General features: G+C 45.2%; 1 protein-coding gene across 8 annotated transcripts in view; it reads right to left on the bottom strand.

Moving 5' to 3' along the window:
- VEPH1 (ventricular zone expressed PH domain containing 1) overlaps positions 1–8,518 on the bottom strand; it is a 147,631-nt gene that overhangs the window by 107,985 nt on the left and 31,128 nt on the right. The window lies entirely within an intron of this gene.

Genomic DNA, 8,518 nt, shown 5'->3' with positions numbered 1-8,518 from the left:
ACATTCACACTGAAGTCAAGGCGCCTATTCCTGAAGTTTCAGAGTAGCAGCCGTGTTTGTCTGTATCCGCAAAAAGAACAGGAGTACTTGTGGCACCTTAGAGACAAACACATTTATTTGAGCATAAGTTAGTCTCTAAGGTGCCACAAGTACTCCTGTTCTTATTCCTGAAGTGTTTACACAAGGTCAAAATTCAGTTAGAAATCCAAAGAAACTGACTCCACTGATCCGAAGTAACTGACTCCACTGAAGCCAACAGAAGTTTTGCATTAGTGAGGATTGACTAATAGCTTCATAAGGACCTCAGGATTAGATCCAATGGGAACAGCAGGTGCTTGGCACATCTCAGGATCAAACCATAATTTATTACTCAATTTACTTATTACTGTGGGAAACAAGGCAATTTGGGTTCACAGGGAAACTTGTCTTTGTTTGTGATCCACCTGGGTTTTCTCCCCAAGTTTTGCTTTGAGAACCACATGTGAATGTACCCAAAGCTCAAAGAAAAACTCAGTGTGAACAATGAAATTGCACCCAGTTTTTTGATGAAACAACAGGAAAGAGTAGGAGTTTTTCAAGGCTTCAAGGTAAATACAAACTGACCCAGGTCTATATGAAACTGGCTAGGTTTGTTCAAAAAATCACAAACTGAGAGTGTTACAAGTTTGTACCTGAACCCAGGAAACGTACATGAGAGTGACCATACTGGGCCAGACCAATGGTCCATAGACTCTGTAGAGGGGTTTGGCCGGGACTCGTCCCTCTCTGAGGCGGCGGGGACCCACACCACCTCGCTACTTCCTTTCAGTTGTGACGGGGAATTAGCCTGGCCATGGGAGTCTCTCGCCGCAGCAGTAGTAGAGGCAAAACATAACAGTTATTCACACCCAGTCAGCGGGCAGTAGTGTGTCACAGGCTCAGGCCCTCAGGCAGGGGCTGAGCAAACAGTTATATTTAGCAGGCCCAGGCCCTGGGTCAGGGCGGGGCAGCAAAGAGTCAATGGCTCAGGCCGGGGCTGAGCAAACAGGTAAACAGCAAGTCCAAACAGCAAGGGCCTGGGAGAGGGGGAGACTGCCACCCACAAGTTGGGTGGCATGGGGGACCCAGGCCCACCCACTCCACTGCGTCCCAGGCCAGGGCCCTAGCAGCAGCAGAAGACCCGCTGCTGTGTCAGTGGGGATCCTGGCCGCAACACACTGACATAGGTTCTGGTAGCGCTGCAGCCAGACTAGGGTCAGCTGCCCCCAGGCTACTTCCTACTCCCCCTCTAGAGGTACCTGGGTCCAGATGGTGTCCTCCAAGGGGTCAAGCATGATGGGCTCCTCAGGGTAACTGGCGAGAGGTAGGCTTGGCAGCTCCTCTGGGTAACTTGCGAGGGACAGGCTTGACCGCTCCTCCGGGCTCTGGTCGGCGTCAGGCATCGGCTGGTCCGGCCAGTCTTCGGGTCAGCCGCCGATTGCCAGGGTCTCCCAACCAGGAGGTAGGTCACAGGCATCTGGCCTCTCCGGCGACTGTTCTTCTAGTGAGCTCTGGGGTTGGGCCTTTATACTTCCTGTCCTGCGCCTTGACCTCTGGGGGGCAGGTGCAGGATTCACTGGCTCCGCCCACTTTGGTGTCCGGAGAGGCTCGTCCCTCTCCGGCATGATGGGGAAACACACCGCCTCGCTACAGACCCATATCCTGTCTTTCGACAGTGGCCAATGCCAGATGCTTCAAAGGGAATGAATAGAATGGGGCAATCATCAGGTGATCCATGCAGTCGTCCAGTCCCAATATCTGGCAATCTGAGGCTAGGGACATCGAGAGCATGGGGTTGCATCACTGACCATCTTGGCTAATAGCTATTCCTGGACCTATGAACTTGTCTAATTCTTTTTGTAATCCAGTTATAGTTTTGACTGTGCATTGTGTGATGAAGTACTTTCTTTTGCTTGTTTTAAACTTGCTGCCTATTAACTTCATTGGGTGACCCCTGGTTCTTATGTTATGTGAAGGGGTAGATAACACTTCCTTATTCACTTTTTCCACACCATTTATGATTTTATAGACATCTATCAAATTCCCCCTTGGTCGTCTCTTTTCCAACCTGAATCATCCTAGTCTTTTTAATCTCTTCTCAGATGGAAGCTGTTCCATACCTTTAAATCATTTTTATTGCCCTTCTCTTGTACCTTTTCCATTTCTAATATATCTTTTTAGATTTAGGTCGACCTGAACATGCACACAATATTCAAGGTGTATGCAATCCACAGATTTATATAGTGGCATTATATCTACTGTCTTATTATCTATCCCTTTCCTAATTGTTCCTAACATTCTGTTAGCTTTTTTGACTGATGCTATACATTGAGCAAATGTTTTCAGAGAACTCTCCACAGTGACTCCAAGATTTCTTTCTGGAGTGATAGCAGGTAATTTAGACCCCATCGTTTTGTATGTATAGTTGGGATTATGTCTTCCAATATGCATTACTTCGTATTTATCAACATTGAATTTCATCTGCCACTTTCTCACCCAGTTTTGTGACATCCCTTTGTTACTCTTCGCAGTCAACTTTGGATTTAACTATCTTGAGTAATTGAGTATAGTCTGCAAACTTTACCACCTCACTGTTTACCCCTTTTTCCAGATCATTTATGTATATGTTGAACAGCACCAGTCGCATTACAGATCCCTGGGGGACACAGCTATTTACCTCTCTGTTTTGGAAATGGACTATTTATTCCTACCCCTTTTTCCCTGTCTTTTAACCAGTTACGGATCCATGAGAGGACCTTCCTTCTTATCCCATGACTGCTTACTTTGCTTAAGAGATTTTGGTGAGGGATCTTGTCACAGGCTTACTGAAAGTCCAAGTACAGTACATCCACCGGATCACCCTTGTCCACACATTTGCTGATTCTCTCAAAGAATTCTAACAGATTGGTGAGGCATGATTTCCCTTTACAAAAGCCATGTTGACTCTTCCCCAGCATATTTTGTTCATCTATGTGTGCCTGATGATTCTCTTATTCACTATTGTTTCAGCCAATTTGTCTGGTACTGAAGTTAGGCTTTGCAGCCTGTAATTCCCAGGATTGCCTCAGGAGCCTTTTTTTAAAATGGGCATCACATTAGCTATCCTCCAGTCATCTGGTACAGAAGATTATTTAAGTGATAGGTTACATACCACAGTAAGTAGTTCTGCAATTTCATATTTAAGTTCCTTCAGAACTCTTATGTGAACACCATCTGGTCCTGGTGACTTATTACTGTTTAATTTATCAGTTTATTCCAAAAGCTCCTCTTTTGATACCTCAGTCTGGTACAATTCCTCAGTTTTGTCACCTAAAAACTAAAAGTCTAAAAAAGAATGGTTCAGGTATGCCACTTGAATGGCACTTGATTTGCCAGAGTTTATGCTCCTTTTTATTTTCCTCAGTAGGATTTGATTTCCAAGTTTTAAAGGATGCCTTTTGGCCTCTAACCACCTCTTTTACTCTGTTTAGCCACAGAGGCATTTTTAGTCCTCTCTCTATTCTTTTTAATTTGAGATATATATTTAATTTTATTTGAGCTTCTATTATGGTGTTTTCAAAAAATTCCATGTAGCCTGCAGGCATTTCACTCTCGTGACTGTTCCTTTTAATTTCCATTAACTAGCTTCCTCATTTTTGTGTCATTCTCCTTTCTGAAGTTAAATGCTACTGTGGTAAACTTCTTTGGTATTTGGTATTTCCCTTCTCCTCTGCCTCCAAGCATGTTAAATTCAATTATATTATGGTCACTATGACCTCCTGGTAAATTGCATTCCGTTTCAGATTTCTTAAGAAAAGGCTTGTATAGCTCTATTTATTACTGTGACCGTGAAATGTCGTATGTGAGGGATACTGTACTCCCAAACTTGCATTCTAAGGCCATAGTGGGGTGCCAATACCAGGTGCCCCAGAGGGAATGAACAGAACAGGTAATCATCAAGTGATCCATCCCCTGTCGCCCATTCCCAGCTTCTGGCAAACAGGCTAGGGACATCATCCCTGTCCATCTTGGCTAATAGCCATTGATGGACCTATCCTCCATGAACTTATCTGGTTCTTTTTTGAACCCTGTTATAGTCTTGGACTTCACAACATCTTCTGGCAAGGAGTTCCACAGGTTGACTGTGCGTTGTGTGAAAAAATACTTCCTTTTGTTTGTTTTAAACCTGCTGCTTATTAATTTCATTTAGTGACCCATAGTTCTTGTGTTATGAGAAGGAGTAAATAACACTTCCTTATTTACTTTCTCCACCCAGTCATGATTTTATAGACCTCTATCATATATCCCCTTAGTTGTCTCTTTTCCGGGCTGAAAAGTCCCAGTTTGATTAATCTCTCCTCATATGGCAGCCGTTCCGTACCCCTAATCATTTTTGTTGCTCTTTTCTGAACCTTTTCCAATTCCAAATATATCTTTTTTGAGATGGGGCAACCACATCTGCATGCAATATTCAAGATGTGGGCATACCATGGATTTATATAGAGGCAACATGATATTTTCTGTCCTATTATCTATCCCTTTCTTAATTATTCCCAGCATTCTGTTCCCCTTTTTAACTGCTGCTGCACATTGAGTGGATGTTTTCAGAGAACTATCCACAATGACTCCAAGATAGCTTTCTTGAGTAGTAACAGACAATTTAGACCCCATCATTTTATATGTATAATTGGGATTATGTTTTCCATTGTGCATTATTTTGCATTTATCAACATTGAATTTCATCTGCCATTTTGTTTCCCAGTCACCCAGTTTTGAGAGATCCGTTTGTAGCGCTTCGAAGTCTGCCTGGGACTTAACAATCTTGAGTAGTTTTGTATCATCTGCAAATTTTGCCACCTCACTGTTTACCCCTTTTTCCAGATCATTTATGAATATACAGACCCCTGGAAGATACCTCTCCCCATTCTGAAAACTGATAATTTATTCCTATCCTTTGTTTCCTATCTTTTAACCAGTTACTAATCCATGAGAGGACCTTCCCTCTTATCCCATGACAGTTTACTTTATTTAAGAGCCTTTGGTGAGGGACCTTGTCAAAGGCTTTCTGAAAATCTAAATACACTATATCCACTGGATCCCCCTTGTTCACGTGCTTGTTGACCCCCTCAAAGAATTCTAGTAGATTGGTGAGGCATGATTTCCCTTTACAAAAACCATGTTGACTCTTCCCCGACAAATTATGTTCATCTATGTGTCTGACAATTTTGTTCTTTACTATCGTTTCAACCAGTTTGCCCGGTACCGAAGTCAGGCTTACCGCCTGTAATTGCCGGGATCACCTCTGGAGCCCTTTCTAAAAAATGGCATCACATTAGCTATCCTCCAGTCATTTGGTACCGAAGCTGATTTAAATGGTAGGTTACAGACTACAGTTAGTAGTTCTGCAATTTCACATTTAAGTTCCTTCAGAACTCTTGGGTGAATACCATCTGGTCCTGGTGACTCATTACTCTTTAGTTTATCAATTTGTTCCAAAACCTCCTGTAATGACACCTCAATCTGGGACAGTTCCTCAGATCTGTCACCTAAAAAGAATGGCTCAGGTTTGGGAAATCTCCCTCACATTATCAGCTGTGAAGACCAATGCAAAGAATTCATTTAGTTTCTCTGCAATGGCTTTATCGTCCTCGAGTGCTCCTTTAGCATTTTGATTGTCCAGTGGCCCAATTGGTTGTTTAGCAGGCTTCCTGCTTCTGATGCACTTTAAAAAAATTTTGCTATTACTTTTTGAGTCTTTGGCTAACTGTTCTTCAAATTTTTTTTGGCCTTCATAATTATATTTTTACACTTCATTAGCCAGATTTTATGTTCCTTTCTATTTTCCTCATTAGGATTTAACTTCCACTTTTTAAGAGGATGCCTTTTTACATCTCACTGCTTCTTTTACTTTGTTGTTTAGCCACGGTGGCGCTTTTTTGGTTCTCTTACTATATTTTTTAATTTGGGGTATACATTTAAGTTGAGCCTCTGTTATGGTGTCTTCAAAAAGTTTCCATGCAGCTTGCAGGGATTTCACTTTTGGCACTGTACCTTTTAATTTCTGTTTAACTAACCTCCTCATTTTTGTGTAGTTCCCCTTTGTGAAATTAAATGTTACAGTGTTGGGCTGCTGTGGTGTTTCCCCCACCATAGGGATATTAAATTTAATTATATTATGGTCACAATTACCAAGCGGTCCAACTATATTCACCTCTTGGACCAGATCCTCTGCTTCACTTAGGACTAAATCAAGAATTGCCTCTCCTCTTGTGGGTTCCAGGATTAGTTGCTCCAAGAAGCAGTCATTTAAGGTTTCAAGAAATTTTATCTCTGCATCCCATCTTGAGGTGACATGTACGCAGTCTATATGGGAATAGTTGAAATCCCCCATTACTATAGAGTTTTTTATTTTAATAGCCTCTCTGATCTCTCTGAGCATTTCATAGTCACTATCACCATCCTGGTCAGGTAGTTGGTAATATATCACTACTGCTATATTCTTATGATTAGAGCATGGAATTACTATCCATAGAGATTCTATGGTACAGTTTGGTTCATTTAAGATTTTTATTTCATTTGATTCTATGCTTTCTTTCACATATAGTGCCACTCCCACACCAGCACGACTTATTCTGTCCTTCCGATATATTTTGTAACCCTGGTATTACTGTGTTCCATTGATTATCCTCATTCCAGCAAGTTTCTGTGATGCCTATTATATCAATATCCCATCTTATTATTTAGACTTCTAGCAATGGTATATAAGCACTTTAAAAACATGTCACTTTTTAGCTGTCTGCCATTACATGATGTAATTGAATGGGACTTCTTTTTCATTTGACTGTTTCTCATCAGACCTGTAATAGGTCCTAGCCGGGGCTCGACCCTTCCGGGCAGGAGGGGAGCCACACCGACTCACTACTGTGGGAACAAGCAGTCAGTTAGTCCCGAAACTCCGGCTCTTTGGTGCAGGGCCGGAGCAACCACAGTTAAAGGTCAGGCCCTTGACTGCAGGGGCGGAGCAAACACAGTAAAGCTCAGGCTCTTGATTGGAGGGGCTGAGCGGTCAAACAGTTCAGAGCCCAGGCCCTGGATCAGGGCGGGGCAAACACAGTTAAGCTCAGGCCCTGGTTTGCAGGGGGCTGAGCGAGCAGACAGTTCAGAGCCCAGGCCCTGGATCAGGGCGGGGCAAACACAGTTTAGCTCAGGCCCTTGTTTGCAGGGGCTGAGCGAGCAGACAGTTCAGAGCCCAGGCCCTGGATCAGGGCCGGGCAAACACAGTTTAGCTCAGGCCCTTGTTTGCAGGGCTGAGCGAGAAAATAGTTCAGAAGCACAGGATATGCCTAGGCTGCTGTAGCCGAACGTTGGCTGAGGGGGAAGCCTGCCACCCGTGAGCGGAGGGTGGCAGGGGGGAACGCAGGCCCACCCACTCCACTGCGTTCCAGCCCGGGGCCCTAGCAGCGGTTGCTGCCGCTGCTGGTCAGTGGGGTATCCAGACCGCAACACACTGACATTGGCTCACACTCAGTTGCAGCCGGACCGGGGTCGGCTACCCCCGGGCCACTTCCGTGATCCCCCTCAGAGCCTACCTCGTTCGTCGCGCCGGGCTCGGGCCAGTCCATCTGCATGGGCTCCTCTCGGCCAGGGCTCGGTGGCAGGTCCGGTAGCTCTGCCGGGAAGTCAGGCCAACGGTCCTCGGGCGGCTCCTCTGGGTAACAACAGGGGCGGAGGGGTTCGGGTGCAGTCTCGCCCTCCGGGTTGGTGGGATGGGGTTCCCAGGGATTCTCCCAGTGGCGGGCGTGAACGGGCTCCGGCGGCTCCTCCTCGTAGCGTGCCCGGGGTAGCTCAGGCCAGCTAGGGTCCAGGCCTTGGTCTTCGACGGTCTCCTGGCCGGGAGCTCCCGGCCGCACGTCTGCTCCCTGTGGTGGCTGGCCGCAGACTGAGCTCTGGCGTTCGGCCTTTATACTTCCTGTCCCGCCCCTTGACTTCCGGGGGGCGGGGACAGGCGGTGGTGGTCCCACCCACTCTGGGGTCTGCACGTGGGCTCCCTCTTCTGGGCAGGAGGGGAGCCACACCGACTCACTACAAGACCCTACCTGTATTTTATCATCTTCCATCCTCTCCTCCTTTAGAGAATCTCCATTAATTGATCCTCCCCTAAGGGATGTCTCTGTCCAAACCACGTGCTCCTCCGCACCTGTCAGCTTTCCCCCAGCCCTTAGTTTTAAAACTGCTTTACAACCTTTTTAATATTAAGTGCCAGCAATTTGGTCCCATTTTGGTTTAGGTGGATCCCATCCTTCCTGTATAGGCTCCCCCTTTCCAATGATTCTTAACCCTTGATAGTGTGACTAAGCATATAATTATTATTCACATACAGGTCAAAATCCTTTTTGAATCCAACTAAGCTCATTGTTGCAATAATATTTTGTGGCAATGTTTTTCACAAGTGGATTAGGCACAACCACTGAAGCCCATGAGCCCCATGAGAGGGGAATGAAAGTAGACGTTGGATACAGCG

The sequence above is a fragment of the Chrysemys picta genome, chromosome 9 (assembly GCF_011386835.1).
Source record: "Chrysemys picta bellii isolate R12L10 chromosome 9, ASM1138683v2, whole genome shotgun sequence".
In the NCBI taxonomy this organism is placed as follows: domain Eukaryota; kingdom Metazoa; phylum Chordata; order Testudines; family Emydidae; genus Chrysemys; species Chrysemys picta.
Note: the sequence above shows the minus strand (reverse complement) of the source record. Positions and strands in the feature narration are given on the sequence as shown.